The sequence below is a fragment of the Dipodomys spectabilis genome, unplaced genomic scaffold, assembly GCF_019054845.1.
Source record: "Dipodomys spectabilis isolate Male_0828 unplaced genomic scaffold, ASM1905484v1 ptg000307l, whole genome shotgun sequence".
Taxonomy (NCBI): Eukaryota; Metazoa; Chordata; class Mammalia; order Rodentia; family Heteromyidae; genus Dipodomys; species Dipodomys spectabilis.
Window position 1 is genome coordinate 421391 of NW_024870984.1, and position 24056 is coordinate 445446.

The following is a 24056-nucleotide window of genomic DNA, read 5'->3' on the forward strand; positions in this document are numbered from 1 at the left end:
GGAGCCACTTGTCTCAGAACTCCTTCACCCAGCGTCCTGGCCTATGCTTTTGGTGAATGGGGAGTCAAGGGTCTGGCCCTGGAGAAAGTGATAGGCAGGGTATGCTGCATCATTAGAGTGGTGCTCCCCTTGGGTGGGAGCTCCTGATTACTCCAAGGGAACCCCCGTGCTCTAGCTCGTACAATGTTCCAGATGAGGAACCAACAAACTCTGGAGAGGCACTGCTCTGAGTCTCTGTGTGTGTGTGTGTGTGTGTGTGTGTGTGTGTGTGTGTGTGTGGTGCTGCATCATTAGAGTGATGCTCCACTTGGGTGGGAACCCCTGATTCTTCTAAGGGAACTCCTGTGCTCCAGCTTGCACATTGTCCCAGATGAGGAACCAACAACTCTGGAGAGGCACTTCTCTGAGACTCTGTGTGTGTGCGTGTGTGTGTGTGTGTGTGTGTGTGTGTGTGTGTGCATGAGAGAGAGAGAAGGAGAGAGAGAGATATAACATCCTCCTCCTTGTATAACCTGACTGTGCTCAGGTGAGTGATCATTTGGAAAATTGCAGGTGCTGCATGGGCGAGTCTTCTGTCACTGGTCTGGATTTGTGTGTGTGTGTGTGTGTGTGTGTGTGTGTGTAGAAGTGGATTGTAATGAGGAGGTGTGGTCCTTTGGTAACTTCTGCTTGCTACATTTGGGGGATGCATGGGCTTTGTGACTGAGGTCTAGGGACCTGGAAGTGTGAGACACTTGAAGGGGACTCAGCAATATTATATTATAAGACCAAGGGACCTGTGTGCCTTGGAGCTGTCTACTCCTTTGGGCCTGGTTGGTGGCAGCTGGAGCTTGGTCGGACCTGAGTATGGGGCCCACAGGGGTTTGCTTCCCAGGGGGACAGAAAGCATGGCCAGCACTTAGTAAGGATGTGAGCCCTGTTGGTATGGAGTGCACCAGCATAAGTCAGACTCCGGGTTTTCTCATTATGACTTCTGATGGGTGAGGCCAAACCTATTTTAAATCTTTTGCTGTGATCTTCATATCTCAGCTTCCTGAGTAGCTAGGATTATAGACATGAGCCTCTGCCACCGGGACTCTGTTATTTTTGGTGTATTAGTGTTTGAACTCAAGGCCTTATGCTTGCCAGTCAGGTCTTCTACCACGGCAGCCAAGCCATTCTGTCTTGGGCATTTCCGAAATAGAGACTCACTCAATATGTGCATAGGCTGGGCTGGATCGTGGTCCTCCTATCTGTGACAGGTGTGCACCACGAGGCCCGGTCCTCCTTAGTTTGGGATGGTAGACATATAGCGCCATGCTCAGTCATCGGTTTAGATGATTGTCCCAAACTTAGTTTACAGCAGCCATAAAGCTCTGGGTTGGGCCTCCACCATTGTACCTCAGGCTCATCTTGGGACAGTTGTGAGGAAACAAGGGATCAATACAGAGGGATCTCTGGAGCAGGGCCAGGCACAGAAGGAGCGGCTGTCAGATACGGTTCTTGGCAATATTGTGAGCATACGATAGTAAGATAACTGGGAAAGGGCTCAGATGAGGCCTGTTATTATTCCTGTGACATGTACAGGTTTATGAAACAAAACACGGTTCTCTTTCATCCTTATCCTATTCCTATGAGGAAGGAGATCCTTCCCTGTATTCAGTTATGTACCTGGGGAAAATGAGACATGGAGAAGCCAGGTGACCAACTCATGCCCTCCAGTTGACAGAAAGCTCAGCATGACTTCTTTGCCATGGTCCCTAGGAAAATGTGTGGTATTCAGCAAACTTCTTGTGGTGGGAAGTCCAATTCTTGTCAATCGTGGGGCTTGAACTCTGGGCCTGGGTGCTGTCTTCGAGCTTCTCAGCTCAAGACTAGCACTCTACCACTTGAGCCCCAGTGCCACTTCCAGTTTTCTGGTGGTTCTTTGGAGATTAAGGGTCTCATGGACGTTCCCGGCTGGGCTGGCTATGAACCATGTTCATCATATCTCAGCCTCTTAGGATTATAGTCCTGAGCCACTGGCACCCAGCTTAACTGTAATTTTGATTTTCTTTCTTTCTTTCTTTCTTTCTTTCTTTCTTTCTTTCTTTCTTTCTTTCTTTCTTTCTTTCTTTCTTTCTTTCTTTTTCTTTCTTTCTTTCTTCCTCTCTCTCTCTCTCTCTCTCTCTCTCTCTCTCTCTCTCTCTCTCTCTCTCTCTCTCTGTCTCTCTCTCTCTCTCTCTCAGGAACTGGTTGAATGGGCTGAATAGGTGGCCCAGTGTCCCCATGTGGCTGGAACCCAAGGTGGCCCTCTCATTCTGGAGGTGGGCTGTGGGTCAGCAACTGTCTTACTCAGCCTGTTGAACCAGCCCTATGAGGTAAGCCCCTCTGTGCCCTGGCTAGACCGTGACAGTTACTCATTGTCCATCCTGCCTTATTGAACTTAATATTGTTTTCTATGTCCTTTTCTAGCAACTGGCCAAAATTATGATACATAGTTATGGAATGAAAATATAATACCATCTTAAGAAAGTCATTTAGAGCTCTGGGAATGTGGCTTCATGGTACGGTGATTGCTTACCATGCATGAACCCCTGGGTTCCAGTCCCATGACCAACAAAAAGTCCAAATATGACTTTAAGTTTCCCCAAGTGGGAACATGAAATATGAGGCCACTCCCTTTCTAAATCACACTTCCAATCGTGCAAATTTGTAAAAAGTAGAATAGAAGTATGATTCTGGTTCCATGCAATTCAGATATAAGAGAATGGACTTAACTGGAAAAAACATCCATCTTGAAAGAGCAGGGATTATACTAGCAATGAACCTGGAGGCAAAGAACATATTTCTTTTTATTTCCTTTATATATATATATATATATATATGTATATGTATATATATATATATATATATATATATGTTGTTGTTGTTGTTGTTTTAGGTCATGGCACTTGAACCCTGGGCGCTGTCCCTCTGCTATTCAGCTCCAGGCTAGTGCTCTACCACTTGAGCCACAGTGCCACTTCCAGTTTTCTTGTAGTTAATTAGAGAAAAGAGTCTCTGGGACTTTCCTACTGTCTTTGAACCTCAATCCTCAGATCTCACCGCCACCCAGCTTAAGATCACATTTCTAACAGTGTACATTCAGCATATGTAATGTGTATGTTCATCTACCTTTATATGAATTCTTGAGTTAAAAATCTGGGCTACAGGTTAGACTTAACACTCACAAAAATGTTTGTAGCTTAAAAGTTGATACTCTTTGAAAAATAAAACTTAAGAATGTAAAGGAGTCTGGGAAGTTCAGTTTGCATCCAGCCTGGGCAGAACAATCTTTGAGACACTATCTATAATTAACAGCCAAAGCTGTATTGGAAGAACAGTTCAAGTGATGGAATACCACTCATGAGCAAGATTGTTGAATAAGAGCTTGAGGCTTTTGCATACATACATACACACATACGCATACACACAGAGGCACTTATATGTGCACCCACGAATACACAAATGAAACAACTCTCCGAATATGTAGAAAAGTTAGAAAGCAATAGAAAATATGTCCTGAGTAATACTAGAATCAAGTGATAAATTTTAATATTAAAAAGTCCTCTAGTGAACTTTCTTCAAAAAAGTTTGAGACTATTATATAGGTACGGACCAGAGATAGTAAGAAAGTCAAGAATTCATTATTAAAGGGATCAGATCCATGGAGGAATGAATCAGAGACCCCTGCAGGTGCATCTGAAAATGTTCATATCCTGTGTCAAATGTTAGAACATCTTTCAAAACTGTACATAAACAATCTGAGCAGTCAATGGATAAGATCATCAGAGAAGTTCAGAATTGCTAGTGTGTTTCTAGATTAAATAAACCAACAAACTATGGCAGGGCAATGTGATACAAGCCTGGCATTCTAGCACTCAGACTAAGACCAGAGATTAGAGAGTGGAATTACATAGTGATACCTTCCTTGGACCAGGTAGTATAATTTTGTCTCAATAAAACAAACCAAATTACAAGAAAGAAATACACAGTTGGAAGTTTGGGCTAATTTTGTCATTATGTTTTGAGAAGTGAAGTTTCCAATTGAAATGCAACTAATATATAATCCTCAGTTGTGTTTTAAATCTCTCTTCATTACAGAATATTCTTAGATGCAAAATAGCTCATGATTCCCATCCAAAATTTGAAAAAGTAAGTAAGCGTCATTCTGTTGGATGCCAAAGAAATGATGAAGTTTTACAAAACTTAAGCCCGGAGAAATAGCACAGTTCGTCTAATGTAGGACTTTGTGGACCTTGAAAAATTAGAATTTAGATTCAAAATAAATTGTTTCTTTTTGTAATCCCATATTCTATTGGATACTACAAAATTCTTTTTAAGTAGAGGTTTTAACTGACAAATTCACAAATGATTCTGGCATTCAATTTGCCTAGAATATTCTTTCAAGAGAGTTATAATTAGAACTTAGTTAATAGATCATTCCAACAGTTCATGTATAAAATGATAATGTGAATAATCTAGACAGAGTTGGCAACGAATGGATGATATTAATTTATAAATTTAGAAAAAACACTTTTTGAGGGTTTGGTATAACATGGTATGAAGAGAATAATTGTGTGACATCTTCTTTCTTCTACTTATATGTTACACTGGAAGCAATTTCCTTAATTATGTGCCTCTGTATACAATGATAAAAATGCTAGATTTGGGTTAATTTTTAGTTTTTTTTGGGGGGGGGGTCAGGTCGTGAGGCCTGAACTCTGGGCCTGGATGCTGTCCCTCAGCTCTCCAGCTCAAGGCTAGCACTCTACCACTTAAGCCACAGTGCCCCTTCCGGCTTTATTTCTTTTTGCTTATGTGGTGCTGAGGAATTGAACCCAGGGCCTCATGCATGCAAGGCAATTGCTCTACCACTGAGCCACCTTCCCAGCCCAATTTTTGTTTTTGTTTTATTGGTTTGACCTAGGATTGAACTCTGGGCCTTGACACTGTCTCTGAGCTCAAGGCTCCTGCCCTACCACTTCAACCTCAGTGCCACTTGTGTCTGGCTTTTTCTGAGAAGTTTATTGGAGATAAGATTCTAAGGGACCTTCCTGCCTGGATGGGCTCTGAACCATAATCTTCTGATCTTAGTATCCTGAATATCTATGATAGTTAAAAAGTATAAATTTAAATAATATTTGCAAGAGTTCTGATCTCAAGAATACCACTGGGGGAAAATTGATGCAACTGAGTTTATTGTGGTGTTCTTTGCAGAACAAGGAAGGCATCACAATACCAGAGGTGCAGCATTTTTTCACAGTACAGATAAGCTATTCATAATGTGAAATAAGGGAATTTTAAGGTGCACCTTACAAGTTGGAAACTGTTGGGCTAGGATGACTTTATGGCATAAAGCTTGGGATTGCTTACTCTTGAAGAATTATTACAGATGCTTCATAGTTTTATCCTCTACAAGAATGTGGCTATTTTTCTGTTGACTTCTCAATGTGTAACACCCCATTGGAATCTGCATCCATGGCAGAATTATATAACATGAAAACAAGTACTGTTTTGAATCTCTCAGGTATGGAATGTTCAGAATCTGAAAATGAGTAGTTATTAGTCATAGGAATTTTGAAGAACACATATATTCTGTCCTCACAACTTATTTAATTTTAAAAGTTATGGGTTTCCATAGAAGTAAACTGTTTTCGGTTTTATGTGTGTGAAGTGCTAAATTTATTTTTTTCCAAAATATGCAAATATATTGTGAAAATATTGTCTAGTTGGATAACATTCAAGTTGACGAACTTCTGATAAAGAAAGGGTAATTAAATTAGATGCCAAATAGTATTGATTTTTTTTAATTTTACTATATAAAGAATAATGTTAACTATACCAATACAGTGAAATTTTATTTTATGCAGCTTATTTTTTAAATATAATTTTATTGTCAAAGTGATGTACAGTAGGGTTACAGTAATTGTAAGGTAGTGAATACATAACTTTTCAAACTTGTTACCCCCTCCCTCACTTTTCTCACAGTTTTCCTTCACCTACATACCCCCTCACAAGTTGTAATGTATATTTCCAACATATTGTCTTGTGAGTATTGCTAATGCATTGGCTTGAACTTTGTCATTTGTGTCATCATTGTGATGTTCCTCTTCCCTTCCCTAATTAAGGTAAATGTATACACAATACACAGGGTACCAAAATCAAATACAGCAAGGGATAAACCAAAGGGGAAAAAACAAAGAAAATAGAAATCACATAATACATAAAAAACAACAACCGCAAATAAAATTCTCTGATTCCATATCTTGGAGTTCATTTTGTTCAACATCAGCTTATATGGTCATAACGAAGCCACTGGAAAATAATAGTTGCATGGACACTATATCGTGAAAACAACATGTTAACTCTTTTTGATGGTAAAGTTGGAATTAGGATTGGTGAATTTGCGGTTTTGATAAAGGAATTTCAAAAGAGTTTTAAAAATATGACACATAAATTTTAATTGTTCAAACTTTTAAACAACGTAGCCTATTAAGAAAATTTAAAATTGCCTGGGAAAATAAGCTTTCATGCAAAGAAATCCATGGAGACTTAGTGGAAAGGGAGCAATGTGAGTGAAGATGGCTCATTTTCACACTAAACAAACAAACCTCAGAAACCTTGCTGTAAATCCTGTAGCTTTCCTTGAAAACTGTCCTTACCCAGGAAATAGTCTCTTACTGTGTGAAACAAGGTTATAGTGCAATTTAATTCAAATTTCTTAAAAAAAAAAAAGACATCAAAATTTGTGAATTGACCTTTAATTACCAAACAGTAATTCTCTGAAAAAGATAATTTGGGTCAAAATATTTAGGGAGAAAGTGCCCTCCACAATGAAAAAAGCTATTGGGTTTACACTTTTTGTTTGTAATACTTTCCACAATTTCTTTGCACGTGAATCATTGAAACACAGAAAAAATTCTGATTGGATACTTCAAACCAGTGATTTCACATTTCTAAGTGGCTCACAAATATAAATCCTTATTAAAATGAGATAGTGAATACTTCTCTTATTACATAAGCCAAAATGTTTTGGGATCAGAAAAGAATTGAGCACATGGAAAAAGTAAGAAAAGAGTGTTCTTAGAAGCCCTAGCTAAGCAAATTGGCTTCAACAGTGGAGGGAGGCCAAAACTTTTTGATATAGATTGTAATATTTTTGCTACCTAAAGTGATTTTACAGAGCAGATTTGGCTCACTACAATGCAGAACTGATTGAATGAAGACATGAAAATAAATCCCACATCCAATGGAGGCAACTTAAAAGAGTTTTAAAGGAGAAACCATGAAGATGTAGCAGTGGGGGAGGTCTTAGAGTCCTTCACCTTCACTAGACTTGGAGCCAAGAAGCTGTGATTAATCGGAAATCAGGCAAGAGCTAAGAGGAGGACATAGAAATAGGACATAGAAGCATTGTCCTTTGTAACAGACACTGTCATCCAAGGTATGGGTGCTTTAACTTTATTCTCTTCCATATATCTTGTTGACCAAATGCAAGACTAAGAGAAAAATAATCTATTGAAATAATTTTGCAAAGAATAACTTCACTGTTTCTGATATGGTATCTAAGGAGAGTCTTAAGAGAGAAGATAAAAGTGGAGTATTCGGTTTCCTCTAAGCATCTTATTAGCAAAGGATATCTTTGAGGTTAGAAGTGATTGAACCAAAAAGTGTTGGAGTACTTATGTTTGTGGGCACTTTAGACACAAGAAGACTTTCTTTCTTTCTTTCTTTTTTTTTTTTTGGGTCCGGTCGTGGGACTTACACTCTGGGCTTGGGCGTTGTCCCTCAGCTCTTCAGCTCAAAGCTAGTGCTCTACCACTTGAGCCACAATGCCACTTCCGGTTTTTTTGTTTTTGCTTATATGGTGCTGAGAAATCGAACTCGGGGCAGCAAGCATGCAAGGCAAGCACTCCACCACTGAGCCACCTTCCCAGCCCGACACAAGAAGACTTTCAAGGCAAAAGAAAAAAAGAAAAACGGATATCCAAACATTTGTGATCACAGTTTCTTGGACTGGTTTTTTTGGAGACAAAGTTTTACATTACAGTTTGTCATGATTAACATCAATGTTGGGTTCTTATGGCAACCAAATGCAGGGGTGAAGTTTAATGGACTCCCTTGAACAAGTAAACAGCATGATAAAAAAAATTGCAAATAATATTTAGTGAATTACTTTCACCAATTACTTTTCCAGAATAAAGAAGGAAATATACAATTCAAAATCAATTGACTTAAAAGTATGAAGAAAGAGTAGTGAAGAGAGATGAAAGAAAACATAGAGAATTGTTTTCTTTCCAGCGGAGTAATGGGTTCTTGATCTTTTCTCTTGCATTCTATCTTCACAAGCTATCAAGTGTGGCTCAGGAGTGGAGTATCCAGTTAAGAGAGAACTCGCAGAAGGAAGATAACATTTGCAGCAGATATAGGTGATTTATAACCTGAGACAATCTATTTAAATCTGTTCAAATTTCTCCTCTACCCCAAACTGCCCTCTTTTAATAGTTTTGTTTGCTTTTCCTAGTACTGCCCTTCATTAACTGCTTAAAATTTTGAGAGGTCATATTCATACTCTCTAGAGATTGCTGTTTGGTTATAATTTTTGTGTGTTTTTTAACTGAATTTCAAAAGGTTGTGCAAGTGTGTTACAATTAAATATGTCCATCTAATTGTCCAATGCTCCTGGATCAGATTTCACTCCTTCTATCATAGTCAACCAACTCCTTCTCCAAGATGTATTTCAGATTTACCACTTCCTTATCACATGTGTACATTGATATTCTAGCTGTGCTTGCCCCTTGTTCCGTTTTTCATTCATTCTATGCATTTAAAATTATTCCTCTCTGGCTTCAACTTCCTGATAGTCATTCTGTTAAACTGTCTGTTGATAGTTTGAAAGGTTTATATACATTCCATGGAGTTTCAATCCTGCATATACTTGAACTTATGTCAGCTTATATTTCCATAATTCATTCATCTGTAATAATAATTTGCACGACTGGAGGCATGAAGCACCTAGACATGATTTAATTCTCATCCATTTAGAAGATTAATCGTTAGTCAACAAGAAAGTTTAAAAATGGTTTAGAATGTATTCCAAACTACCAATTTTTATAAATGGCTTTGTACAAGGGTGTGTGATTATTTTATTTTACATGGGATAATATTTTGTACTACATTTAAGTTTTGAAAAAAAGAAAATTAAAATTTACTATTATAGAGGAATATGATAGAAATAGAAGACAGATTTTATGCTTGTCACATCTCTGACGAGTACCCATATTCAAGACTTACTATGTTAGACAGATAGGAAAAACATAAAATAACATATGATAAGGCAACTATTTGTGACTTTTTAAAATGTACCTTATTAAATGATGAAATTTACTTTATTATCTGACGTTTGAGTTTGAAATATGGGAGGCTGATACATTTAACAAATTTGAAAGGCACCTAATGAATAACACAAATGGTGGGTGGTACTATTTCTACAGTTTAATGAATGGTTGAACCTGATTGGCATTAGTGCTGGGTAAGTAAATCAACTCTATTGTACCTCTATTATAACTCTATTGCCACTAAGTATCATTTATTAGTCAAATGTTATTTTGGTGAATGTGATTTTTTTTTGGTAGTTCGTGGGGTTTGAACTCTGGGCTTGGGCACTGTCCATGTGTTCTTCAGCTCAAGGCAAGCACTCTACCACTTGAGCCACAGTGCCACTTCTGATATTCGAGTGGTTTATTGGAGATAAGAGTTTAACGGACTTTCCTGCCTGGGCTGGCTTTGAACCGTGATCCTCAAATCTCAGCCTCCTGAGTATTTAGGATTACATGCGTGAGCCACTAGTACCTGGTTTGAGAATTTGATTTTTCAAAGATTATTTGAAAACGAATACACTTTCAGGAGATTAAATATTTTGAGAATGACAACATTTTTATACCACAGAACCAAGTTTTACTGAAGTACCAGTGTATTTTTTTTATTGTGAAAATACTGTACAGAGGGGTTACAATTACGTGGGGAAGATAATAAGTACATTTCTTATCAAGCATTGTAGCCTCCTCCTTTGTTTCCACTTCTCATCCTTTTGCATCCTCCCCCTGCACCCCGACCCAATCTTCCCTCCCCTCCCCCGCACCCAAGTTGTAAAGTTTGTTTTCGACATGGGAACTTGTACATATCACAGTGTTATCAAGCACTAAGGATATTCTCAATTAATTTTTTTCTGAAGTACATTTGACCTCTAAGTCAAGTTTTCCTGACCTTTATAGACCAATTGTGGATCTATCGTTCCAGGAGCCATTTTTCAGGCCCACTTATGCTGGACTGAAATCATTCATTAATCATTAGGGAAGGGGTATTAAAAATAGTCTTGTGACACTTTGTGATCTTGTTCACTCCTATGGGCTAGTCATCTGTAAACCGAAAGTTTGAATTGCAGTACTTTCTCATAGATTTTGTGGTCTCATCCTTCATTTTAAGTTGACTTGCATTTCACTATTGCTTACTGCTAATTCCTGCTTCTCAAGGAATTGGGGCCCTGAAATATTATTGGAAATGAGAAATTGACATGGCTCTTCAATTATTTCTGTTGGCATGTTGCCTGGGCCTAGTTGAGAAGTCTTGACCCTGTTATCTGATGATGCGGGTAACTGGGACATGGGATCCTAGGACCCATACATCTTGCAGAAGATAATATCTTGTATACATAATATCAGAAAAATTTGGGTCTAATCAATAGGCATGCTTCAGAAATATGGAGAAAAAACAGTTTGGAACAAGCGAGTTGAAACAATAAACAGAGCAGCAGAGTAAAATTCCTTATACTTTAGAGGAAATCAACATTTTTTTTTTACCATGTGAATTCAGAAGAACAAGAACACTTAGAAGGTATCACAAGTTTATAGTGAAGACATTACATTGATACTTTTTATATTCTAGTTTGTATTCTAAACCTAATTATTTGTTTTCTAATTCTCTTTATTGGAATAAATAATTATCAATTTATTTGTCAAATTATCAATTAATTCTACTAAGTTTCATTGTGTGAAATATGAAATCAGCACATATAAATATAAAATATATAACTATATATAATATAATAAAAAGGGGCACATGTTTTGCATTGTTCTGTTGTGGTTAGGGTATCAAAGACAACTCTGTTTTAAAGTATTATTGCATTATCTGTACCTCAGTGATAGGTAGAGTTAGACCTAAATCTTTAGCATTTGTAGATTTACAGCCTGGAGGCAAGAGGAAACACTGTGATTAAAACATTACCAATTTAAGGCTTAATAATGAGGAGAAACATGGACTTCTCCTGGAGCTATGGAAATATTTCGTGATAGAAATGCAGTAGTGTAAGTTCCTGCCTGGTTGGAAGGTAGACAGTCCAGACATTAGGAAATCATGCATATGAAGAATTTTTTTCACCTTGGCGTTAGTTACTTTTGAAATGGTAGGTATAATAGACACTTAAATTTTGATAAAATACCTTCTAGTCTGAACAGTTCTGCTGAACTGTTCATCTCTCTATGGTCCCTTGTAACTAAGATTAGTTTTGTTCCAGTAAGACAATCTATGCTGTCAGGGTAGGATATTCTGGTTGGTCTGTTCCTACATGGAAGAAGGATAAAGGGTCAGGTAGAAATTTGTGCCAGTAAGACCTCATTTGGAAAATTTAAGCTGAAGAAGTTTAGAAGTAGCTCTTAAGCAAGCTTACATTGAATCTATTAGCTCCACAAAGCTAACTCAGTTACATAAATAAGAACTTGAAAAAGCCATCACCTTAGGACCTAGCTATAAGTGCTTCAAAGTATGATCAAATCTAAAATGAAAAAGCCTTAAAATTGTCATTGACAAAAAAACACAAATGTGAGCAATCGACCGAACAATATAATTTTTTTCCACTATACAGATTATTTTAGGGAAATAAGATCAATAGTATTGTTAGGAACAATAAGGTTTCCTTGCTACAAATAGGCACCCAAGGATATAAGCCTGTATAAATATTGCATCATTAACTACTTAAATTTAGAGGATACTACATGCTTCAGCAGCACGTATACCCAAATTACAACAATACAGAGATTAACATAACACTTGCACAAGGATAATATGAAAATTTGTGAAGTATTCCATATTTTGCATTGTTCAGTTGCAGAAATGAAAAACAGTTATTAAAAGGTTGATTACAAAATTACAAGTGTAACAATATATGCAAGTGTTAGAATTAAACGTTAGTTTGACATCAGTGTATTAAATCTTCACCTTAGAAAGGCCTTTACATAGAACTTTACAAAACTTTTGAAATTAGTTAACATTATCATTTTATCCAAAAGAAACAAACTACTATAAGAACCTAGAAAAAGGGGCTGGGAAGGTGGCTCAGTGGTAGAACGCTTGCCTTGCATGCTTGAGGCCCTGGGTTCGATATCTCAGCACCACATACGCAAAAAGAAAAAAGTCAGAAGTAGCTCTGTGGCTCAAGTGGTAAAGCGCTAGCCTTGAGCTGAAGAGCTGAGGGTCAGCGTTCAGAGTTCAGAGGCCCAGAGTTCAGGCCCATGACTGGACCAGAAAAAAAAAAGAACCTAGAAAAAAATAATCTTAAATTTTCTATATGAAATGCAATCTGAAAGGACACATTTATTAATAAATAACATATTATAAAACAATGTTGAATTCAAAGTATAACTAGGAAAGAATTAAATAGATTATGGATATTATGCAAACACAGAATATAGAATATTTTAAAATATACTTTTTTCAGTCAAGAACCAGAAATATCATTAGCTTCTGTACCACTCATTTCAACAGATAAGATCAAATTATTTCTGATTAAAAAAATCACAAACTCTGCAGAAATCATTATAGATGTACACAAACAACTCAAATGCATTTTGACATCAAAGTCAGGCAATTCAATTGGAAAAATTCCACGGAATTTTTACAGTAAGATATTGCTGTTATTTGGATTGTGAAAATATTTTGTATGGACACAAAGAATGGACTGGCATTTTGATGTTTAAGAAACGTAACTGATATCTTAGCTATGCTAAATAATGCTGCGATAAACATAGTTGTTCTGGTAGCTTTAGTATGGTCTTGTTTGATGCCCCTAAGTAGATGAATGGATTAAGAAAATAGAATTCTATGGAATGGAATTTTATGCCTCCCTCAGAAAGAATGCCATTGCCCCATTTGTTAGGAAATGGAAAGAATTGGAAAACAATATATTAAGTGAAGTAAACCAGGCCCAAAGAAACATAGATCCCATGGTTTCCCTTATTTGCAATAACTAATATATGTCTGAGACAAACAGAAATGGTCAGATAAGTTGATATTAGTTGAATTGAACCCCAAGATAAGGAGTCATATGTTATTTTTTTCTTTCTTGCAATTGTTTCTAACATATTTATAAGATGATATATTTGCTGCTTTGTATGTCCCTCCACCACCGTAAAACCCCTACTTTAATTTTATTTGATGTTGGTATGATTTGTGGAGGGGAAGGGAAGAAACAAATTGTTTAAATAGGGATACGGGTTGACCCATTGCAACAATGAGATATACAAGACGTCAGGTAGAAAAACGAACTTTACAACTTTGATGGGGGGGAGGGGTAGTGAGGGGGGGTGGGAGTGGGGGGGAGATGAGAAGGTATGGGAAGGGGAAATAAAGGAGGAGGCAACAATGCTTGATAAGAAATGTACTCATTACCTTGCCCATGTAATTTTAACCCCTCTGTATGGTGTTTTCACAGTAAAATAATAAAATTCAACAAAAAAAAAGATAAAAGAAAAGAAACTTAACCGAACCATTACAACTTAATAGAACAGTTTGTACAACCTTCCACAACTTCAAAGAGTAGTGATACATACTTATCCTTTTGGTAATATCAAAGGCAGTTTCTTCCAAGTTTTTCTTCAGACCTGGTTTGATATAATGGTTCAACAGAAGGAGATCTAGTGTATCTTTGCTATCTATATTCCCATCAGCAAGATGCAAGGGAGTCAAGAGGCATTTAGTTTGGGCATTGGTATCTGCATCATGATGAAGTAAGAAAGACGCCACACTGGTATTATTCCACGAGTAAGCACTGCGCAGGGGTATCCAGCCATTAACAATTATTGCATGACTATCTGCTGCTTGAGCCACCAACTCATGGACAATGTCTACATGTCCACTGTAGGCTTCCCGATGAAGAGGGGTATATTCAATATCATCCCTAGTATTCACATGAGTGGCCTTTATGGAAAGTAGTCACCACACTCTAGTAAGCCGATTATTTTCAGCAGCACAAAGAAGAAATTTGCTTGGATCCTACTCCATTTTTTTTTCTTGCAATTGATACGATTTCTCACTTTTTCTTTTTTCTTTTCTTTTTTTTAATTTTATTTTATTTTATTTGAGAACATACTGTACAGAGGGGTTACAATTACATGGGCAGGATAATGCATACATTTCTTACCAAGCATTGCAGCCTCCTCCTTTGTTTACCCTTCACCTCCCTTCCCAGCCTCCCCCCTCCCCCGCACCCAATCATACCCCCCCTTCCCCCCCACCGACATTGTAAAGCTGGTTTTGACATGACATTTTGTACTTCTCATTGTTGCAACAGGTCCACCTGAATCCTTAAACGACTTGTTTGTCCCCATCTTCTCCACATGTTATACTGACATCAAACATAGTGAAAGCGGGGGTTACACTGTGGGGGAGGGACATACAAAGCAACAAAGAAATAATCTTATAAATGCGTTAGAAACACATGCATGAAAGAAACAAAAACATTAAAATACATATTTGAGGGTTTGTTTTCCTAACATCACATTCTCTGACTTTTTCCGCTTGACTCATACCTATACTAGATATTGCAAATAAGGGAAACCATGGGACCTATGTTTCTTTGGGCTTGGCTTACTTCACTTAATATAATTTTTTCCAAGCCTTTCCATTTCCTAACAAATGGGGAAATGTCATTCTTTCTGATGGAGGCATAGAATTCCATTGTGTATATATACCACATCTTCTTGATCCATTCATCTACTGAAGGGCATCTGGGTTGGTTCCATATCTTAGCTATGGTAAATAATGCTGCAATAAACATAGTTGTGCTGGTAGCTTTAGTGTGGCCTTGTTTGTGATCATTTGGGTAAATGCCCAAAAGTGGGATTGCTGGGTCATTGGGGAGCTCTATGTGGAGTCTTTTGAGGAACCTCCATACTGCTTTACAAAGTGGTTGAACAAGTTTACATTCCCACCAACAATGAAGTAAGGTTCCTTTCTGTCCACATCTCCTCCAGCATCTGTTGTTGTTAGAGTTCTTGATTTTTGCTGTTCTAACTGGAGTGAGGTGATATCTCAATGTTGTTTTGATTTGCATTTCTTTTATGGCTAGGGATGTTGAACATTTCTTCATGTGTCTATTGGCCATCCTTCTTTCTTCTTCAGAGAAGCTTCTCTTTAAGTCTTTCGCCCACTTACTTATTGGGCAGTTGTTTCTTTGAGGATTTGTTGTTGGGTGGTTTAATTTTTTGAGTTCCAAATATATTTTAGATATGAGACCCTTGTCCGTTTTATGGCTAGTAAAGATCTTCTCCCAATCCGTGGGCTTTCTATTGATCTTGCTAGCTATGTCATTTGCCCTGCAGAAGCTCTGCAACCTTTACAATCCCATTTGTCCAACCTTTCTTTGATTTGTTGTGTTTCCGGGTCTCTATTCAGAAAATTTCGGCCTGAGCCAAGGAGACCTAGGGTTTCTCCTATTCCATCCTGTAATGTTTTCAGAGTGTCTGCTTTGAGTTCAAGGTCTTTGATCCATTTGGAGTTGATTCTGGTGCAGGGTGATATATAAGGATCTAGCTTTAGTTTTCTACATGTAGTTAACCAGTTTTGCCAGCACCATTTACTGAAGAGGCTGTCTGTCTTCCATTCTATTGTTTTAGCTCCCTTATCGAAGATTAGATGGCTATAGGTCTGTAGGTTCATTTCTGGGTTTTCAATTCTATTCCATTGGTCCTGAGGTCTGTTCTTATGCCAATACCAAGCTGTTTTGATTACTATGGCTTTCTAGTAGAGTTTGAAATTTGGTATTGATATTCCTCCAGCAGTGTTCTTTCTGTTGAGGAGCGTTTTTGCTATTCGGGGTCTTTTAATTTTCCATATGAATTTTTGGATTGCTTCTTCTATTTCCTTCCTTGTTTTTCTTGCAATTGATACGATTTCTCCCTTTTTGGTTTTGTTGCTCATTTTCATCAGAATTGCCTAACTAGAGTCTTTCAGTGCCAGTGGGAATAAGGTGTCCATGTATTTCCCCAATAGTTCATATTGGTTGAACTTGTGGGAAAAATACAGTGAATTTTCTGCATCTGTTTTTTTCATGATGATTTATTTTCTCTTTTTACATTTTTATTGTTCTAAGTCATTCTAACTGGAAAGTAGGGAATTGATGGAGAACAGAGGAGAGATGTTCCTCCGTATTCAAAGGTACAGACTGAAAATGAGGATCAGTGTTGTCTTCATGTGCAGCTTCTCCCAGGAATGAGAAAATAGAAGGTGGCTCAGTGGTAGAGTGCTTGCCTTGCATGTCTGAGCAACGGCAGGTCATGCCCACTTTGTAACCTTGTCATTCAGACACACGGTGCAAAGAAAAAGACATAATACCCCAGCCCTCTGAAGCTCGCCACTTTTTGTGGTATCCTCCTTTTTTTTCTTCCTGCAAACCCTCAGGGCCTAGGATCCCAGGATGGGCTATGGGTCCAGAGACTGCACCATAGCCTAGGGTGATGGAAGCTGAGTCAGCATAGCCACAACCTGAGTTCAAGCCCCGTGGTTAAAAATAAAGAATAAATAAAACAATTAATTAATTATTTAACTAAATTAAAAAGAAATAAAGATCTCTGGTTTGGAATTTCTGTCAGTTTCCTTCCTTAACCTGGAATTTGTACTCAGGGTCTTGGTAAATCTGTAGCAATGTGAGGGAAGGTGCAGCGTTGCCACTACTTGAGTTCAAACCCCGTGCCAAGCCAAAAATAAAAAAAAGTCACTGAGCTCGGCAGGGGGAGTAGTTGTGGAGAAGGGAGGGAAGGGAAGGTAGGGGGAAAACAAACAAAAGAGGAGGCAACAATGCTCAATAGGAAATGAACTCATTACCTTGCTCATGTAACTGTGATCCCTCTGTACAACATTTTTGCCATAAAAATGTACAAAAAAAGAAACAATGTAGTGCTCAGAGAAGCACTTTGGGGATAATGGAAGGATGTCTGAAAAGCTGTATAAAATTCTACACTGCTTTTTTTTTTTAAATGCTCTGTATGAAACTGAATGAACATAACTGCTTTCAGTAAAAAAAAAAAAAATTAAGCTACTGTCGTGGAACTGTAATTACAGTTTTTCTGTAATTGCTGTGATTTGATCTCACCCTCCAGGTAACTCTTTTGCACCAAGAGTGAAGACGAAGCTTACTGTCTTTGAGGAAAACAAATTCAAGCTAGAGATATGAAAGCCCAAATGAATGCCCTGCAATGGAAAATAATATTACTATACATGTGTAATATATGATATATACTTACATATGTATGTTTATTACATATAAATTTTATTATTGATTTTGTATTTTATTTTTATTTGATTCATTTATTTATTGTTTATTGTATTTAGTATTATTATACACATAATATTTAGTACATGTTTTACATCTATTATAAAATGATTCACAATAATTTAAGACATTGACTCATTTTCATTTATACTTTATTAAGTGTTGAAACATGATACATAATTAAATGGAAGCATTTGTTACAGTCTTCACATGTTTAGAGTCTCGCCCACAGATGAGCTTTGTCTTCTTTATTTTTGGAAACCTTCCTATAGGGATTTCTTTAGATGATTTATAATCAGAGGCCTTTTCTTGAGCATAGGCAAGTTGAGGGATAAAATTTAAGGGTGGGGCTAGAAATGTGACTTAGTGGTAAGGAGCTTGCTCAGCATGCATGAATGCCATGGTTTGAATCCTCAGTGCCACATACTCAGAAAAACCCAGAAGCTGTGGAGTGGCTCAAGTGGTAGAGCTCTAGTCTTGAGAAAAACAAGCTCACAGAGAGTGCCCAGGCCCTAAGATCAAGCCCCAGGATTTTCAAAAATAATAGGCCGGATTCTGGTGCTGACATCTGGAAAACTAGCTTCTCAGGAGACTGGGAGCTGAAGACCACAGTTCAAAGAAAGGCTAAGCAAGGAAAGCCTGTTAGACTCTTATCTCCAATGAACCACCAAAAGACACTGTAGCTCAAGTGGTACTGTTTGCATTGAGCTGAAGGGCTCAGAGACAGTGCCCAGGCTTGAGTTCGAGACACACAACTGGAAAAATGTGAGGGTTAATCAAAGTACTTTTCCTATTTGCTAATTAAGAGAACATTCTCTGGAAAATGAATGCTGATGTATACCAGAATTGGAGTCAGAGCTCAAGGTTCAAGTTTAGTAGATCCATATGCCCAGTCTCTGAGACTCTAGCATTATAACCTTGTGTGCTACAGGGTTCTGAAAGATCCAATGTTGAAAGGGTTAATATGCTCCCCAAGCCCTTTGTGATAAGCAGTTGACTTGTACTGAAAATGTCATTACAGTTCTGAACCTAGCAGAGAATCAGCAGCTCACGCCCATCACCCTATCTTAGGATGCTGGGGTCTCAGGATCACAGGGTAAAGTCAGCCAGAGTAGGAAAGTCTATGACACTCTGACTTCCACTTCTGAAAGGTCAGATGTTCAAGAGCTTCCTGGGTTTCCCTTGGTGATGAGAAGTTACTTGCACTCTAAATGTTCTTAAAGTTCTCAAGCTATAGAAGCAGGAAAGAAACATTATTGACTCATCATGGGTTCAAATGAAGTTCTCAGGGTCAAAGCCCTGTTAGCAGGAAGAACTCCATTGTATCACTGTATTTGAAGGACAGAAAATAGTTGCAAAAGCCAGGCTAGGTGAAGAGACCAAGGCCTGCAGGATTAGGAGGCAGAATGTACACACTCAACAGGAAAGTGAGCTGCAAAACCACTTCATTAATTCCATGCACAACCAGCAACGGGGGAGGGGGGACTTCAAACATTTGTTAGAGTTATACCAGGGTCAGGCTTTTCTCAGCCTCTTCAAACAATGACTGATTAACCTTCCTCCCTCAGGTGAAGGGAGCCTCAAACTATCTTTAGGTTACCAACAGAGAGCCAGTTTAGTGTGCGAGTGTGTGTGTGTGTGGGGGGGGGGGGGGGAAGGAACAGAGTTGAAAACCCTGATCTCTGGTTTTAAGGAGTGGGTTTTTCACTCTTCATTTCTCAGATTTGAAGTCCCTTCTTTTACCTCGGTGAGTCCAATCTCCTTCCTTCCTTCTGCACATCATTAATGCCAATCCCCAGTCCAAGGAGAAGCATGGCCATTTCTCTTCTCTCTCCAAGCACCTGGCTCTTCCCTCTTGGCTCTGGGGCCCTCAGCTGCCTGAGAAGTGGGAGAGAGACAGTCTTCCTGCTCTGTGGTTATGTGAATGCGATGCTGGTATCCTGGCACACTGCAGAAGGCCTCATGACTGCTAATTGTTCCCTTCTTCCCTCTTGACGTCCAAGAGCAGATTCATCTATCATGTTTGTATCTATCTATCTATCTATCTATCTATCTATCTATCTATCTATCTATCTATCTATCTATCTATCTATTATCTACCCACCCACCTACCTACCTACCTATCTATCTCTTTGTCAGTTCTCCGTTGAACTCAAGGCCTGGGTACTATATGTAGCACTCTATTACTTGAGCCACAGCACCAATTCTGGCTTTTTCTGTGTATGTCCTACTGAGGAATCGAACCCAGGGCTTCTTGCATGCTAGGCAAACAGTCTCTCACTAATCCACATTCCCAGCCCTCATCTTTTTCTTAATGGTATTTTTTACATAAATATGCTTCCATTTTTCGTCCGCAAATTAATTTTTCTGAATACCGGTTACTTCTAAGAAACCTGATCTTGTCTTCCCTTGCCTGATTTGTGATTGTTCCTGTGTTGGCCTCATAATAAAATGTAAATAAACCCTGCTGAAAGCCTAAGTGTGCATCATATAAGGACACAGGCCTGAAACCCTGGAAGAGAAAAGCGATGGGCCTGAAATGAAGATTAAGATGCAGTTCGTGCAACAGACATCTCTGAAAAATAAATCAGTAAATAAAAGCAGAAGCATTGCATATGGTCTGTTTGCACTCAGGGAGGTAATACACACATAAGTAGGTAAGGCACTGATACATAACTTGGCCTTCTCCCTTTGAATTTTTTTGTAGTCATCCCAGGGCTTAAACTCAGGGCCCAATACAATCCTGAGTTGTGTTACTCAAGGCTGAGGCTCTACCACCACCACAGCTCCACTTCCAGCCATCTGGTCGATAAAAATTGGACATAAGCACCTTCCAGGCTTTCCAGCCTGCTCTGGCCAATATCTCCTGCTTGGCTTTCTCTCTCAAAGCTGGAACTCTACCCTCTAGGCCACTGCTCCACTTCTGGTTTTCTGGTGGTTTATTGGAGAAAAGAGACTCACAACTCAGGCTGGCTTTGGACAGGGATGTGAGGAAGATTCAAGCAACTTTCCTCAGGGATTCGCCGAGGAACCGCTCCACACAAACCTTTAGTCTAAATCTCGAGAGGTACTGGAGAAAAACAGAAACAGGAAGATGTTTCTAGTGTGTTCTAGATACTTAAGCTTGGAAACACTCATAATTAGTAGGTCATTTTATAGGCAAAAGGAGCAGTGCAGACTGCATGAGGATCATTCCAGCTTTTGTTCCACTCATCCTGAGACAGTAAATTTACTGCAGCTCAATGCTAAGTGACTGAACTGATGTGTCCTGTGGACATTTGCTCCCAAATCCTGGAACACTCATTTCTCACTTTTGGTTGCAAGCCTGTGACCAGAGGAGAAGATGAGGAGAGAAAATCGTTTTCAGAGAAAGCATCTATAAAGAACATTGGGTAGTTTACTTATAAATTCAAACCAATGGAATGACCCTGTTAAGAAGTCAGCTTGTCCAGAGTAAAAAATGAAGAAGGAAAGAAAGGGAAGAGCCAGTGGCTTCTGACTCTAATCTCAGCTCTGAGGAGGCTGAGATGTAGAGAACCTTAGTTTGAATCCAGCCAGTATTGGAAAGTCCATGATACTGTTATTTCTAAGAGCTCAGAGAAAAGCCCAGATGTGGGGCTGAGACTGAAAGTTAAAGCAATACCTGAGCAAAAGCAGCTCAGGAACAATGCCTACGGTCATAATCCAACCCCAGGACCTGCCCCCACAAAAAGGTCCTGTACCTCCATGTGTTTGCGTATGTATGGATGTTCCTTTAGGTGTAGCTCCAGAGTAGTTATAATGAACAGCACCAAACTAGGAAATTTGTTTATAATACAATGATTTCATAGCATAGAGAGTGCTTTCGAAACAGTGCATGTTCAGGTACTCCCCTTACTGTTCCGTGTAGCCTGAGGGTTTCTCCCTACCCCATGGTGTGGGAAGAAGTCTCACTCATTGTCTGAACAGGAAAACAAAAGGCCTTACTCCTGTACAGCAGTGAAACAACTCCATCTGGGCCAATTAGTGAGGATGAGTGTGGGTAGGCTCTGAAGGCCCAGAGAAAAAGGCCTCTTTGTACCCCAAGCTATCTCTCTCCCCAGTTCGCTGTTTTGACAGGATGCCTTCATTTGTGTAACCTCTATTGGCAGGCCAAGTTCCCTGCACTTATCCTGCCTTTGTGAGACTATATTCCGGTGTTCAGATACAGTGCTCAATAAAATTCAGGAGTTCTTCTGGCAGAAAACTAAGATATTGAACCTAATGAAATGTTTAATTGCAGGTGATGATGGGCCTATGATGCGTTTCCTAGGTTTCTGGAAGCTTGGGAAATCCAAGCACATATCACATAACAGAAAGCTTCCTGTCATCTAGGGCTGGTGAAGCTCATCATGTTTTGAAACACTTGACCTCTCCTTGTTGGGCCCTGGGTGGCTAGGTTTGGGTTGAACACAGGGCCTGGGTGCTGAACATGAGCTCAATGCAGAAGCCCAGTGCTTTACCATTCTGTGTCTCAGTTTCACTTCTGGTCTGTGTGTGTGTGTGTGTGTGTGTGTGTGTGTGTGTGTCTGTGTCTGTGTGTGTGCACGCGCGCACGCATACACCAGTCCTGGAGCTTGAACTCAGCACTGTACTTTGTTTTTCTTGCACAAGGATAGCTCTCTCCCACTTGAACCACGGAGCTAATTCAGGCTTTATTCTAGTGAGGTGGTCCTGAGAAATGAAGCCCAGGGTTTCATATATGCAAAGCACTCTACCCCTAAGGCCCATTCCCAGCCCTCTACTTCAGGTTTGTTAGATTTTTTTCTGCTTTTTTGTTGTTGTTGGTTGTAGGAGATGATGCATGGGCCTGCGTGCTGTCCCTGAATTCTTCAGCTTAAGTCTAGTGCTCTATCACTTGAGCCACAGAGCCACTTCAGGTTTTCTGGTGACCCATTGGAGCTAAGTGTCTAAAGGACTTTCCTGCCCCAGACTAGCTTTGAACTATGATCCTCAGATCTCATCCTCCTGAGTAGCTAGGATGACAGGCATGAGCCAAAAGTACCAAGCTTCCACTTCAGGTTTCTTAGGGGTCAATTGGACATAATAGTCTCATAGGATCTTTTGTGTCTGGGATAGTTTGGAACCTAGATCCTCAGATCTCAGCTTCCTGAGAAAGCAGCTATCGACCCCTAGGTCATGGCACTCTGCTGCAAGGGGATCCGTGGTTCCATATGGTGGAGTGGTAGCCATGTGCCCAAGAGGTAAGGATCAGAGCCTAGGCCCTGAGTTCAAGGTCATGACTTAGCCAAAGCAGAACAAAACAATTGTCTTCAGGAGACAACTCACTAGTCTTCAGTAATACATAATTTTGTCCCTGCCATGGAGACATATCTGAGCTCAAACTTCTTGTCTGCATAATCGTCTCAGTATGTAGCTCTTACAAGGACCCAATGAAAGAATGCATCCTGAGAAGGACACAGCACATGGCACTCTTAGCTTGACTCAGCACACAGCATCCTGTGAAAGATTCAGAACACAGCACCCAATGCAAGACTCAGCACACTGCACCCTATGAAAGACTCTGCACATAGCTCCCTGTGCAAGACTCAGCACAGAGCATGCAATGAAGGACTCAGCACATAGATCTATTCCACAAGCTGTCATTAGAATTAGGGAAATACTAGAAATATACTGTGACATCATGAATATTGTGACATCACATTGCTAGATGCAATGACTGTTGTGTCACATTGTCACATCACAAATCTGTTCTGACTTCATCACATTTGTGCCAACAAATGCCTTTGGAATCCTCACAATCACATTCTAAAATTATATACTCATTGTGAGTTAATGACAATTGACGTCTGGCATGCCATTGTCACATCAGCAATCTATTGCAACATCACAAAGGTATTTTGAACTCATCACTATTATGGCATCACCAACTAATTGTTACATAACACTCTTATGACATAATTTGACATCATATTGCAATTGTGGTATTACTGTACCATCATGCTTTCACAAATCTATTATGCCCTCATCACATCTTAGAAAATTTATGGCCTTTGGGATATCAAGCTCTTTCTATGAACGTGTTTCATTATGAACTTGTAGCAATTTAAATTTGAAATAAGATGTGACATTACAAAGTAGTTTTGACATCACTAACCCATTTTTATACCATTAACATTTTGAAAACTGAAATCTGTTAGGAATTTTAGCACTTTTGACAAAAACACATGGCCTTTGTGTCATCACAGTTCATTTGTGTATGTCATTATGATTTCATTCTTATATCCTCACTATAAACTAATGGCAATTGAGATTTGACATGCCATTTTGACATCACAAACCCTTTGTGACATCATCACCAATTTGACATCAGACTGTCGTTATGACACCATCAGCTCATGGTGACATCACCAAGCTACAGTGACATCATAGCATTGTCATTTTGCTGCCATAGACACACTGTGAATGTATA

The 24056-nt window shown here is 39.0% G+C and overlaps 1 pseudogene; it reads left to right on the forward strand.

Annotated features, from left to right (window-relative positions):
* Positions 1-12053: 12053 nt before the first annotated feature.
* LOC122127699 lies at positions 12054-12153 on the forward strand (annotated as a pseudogene).
* Positions 12154-24056: the final 11903 nt, after the last annotated feature.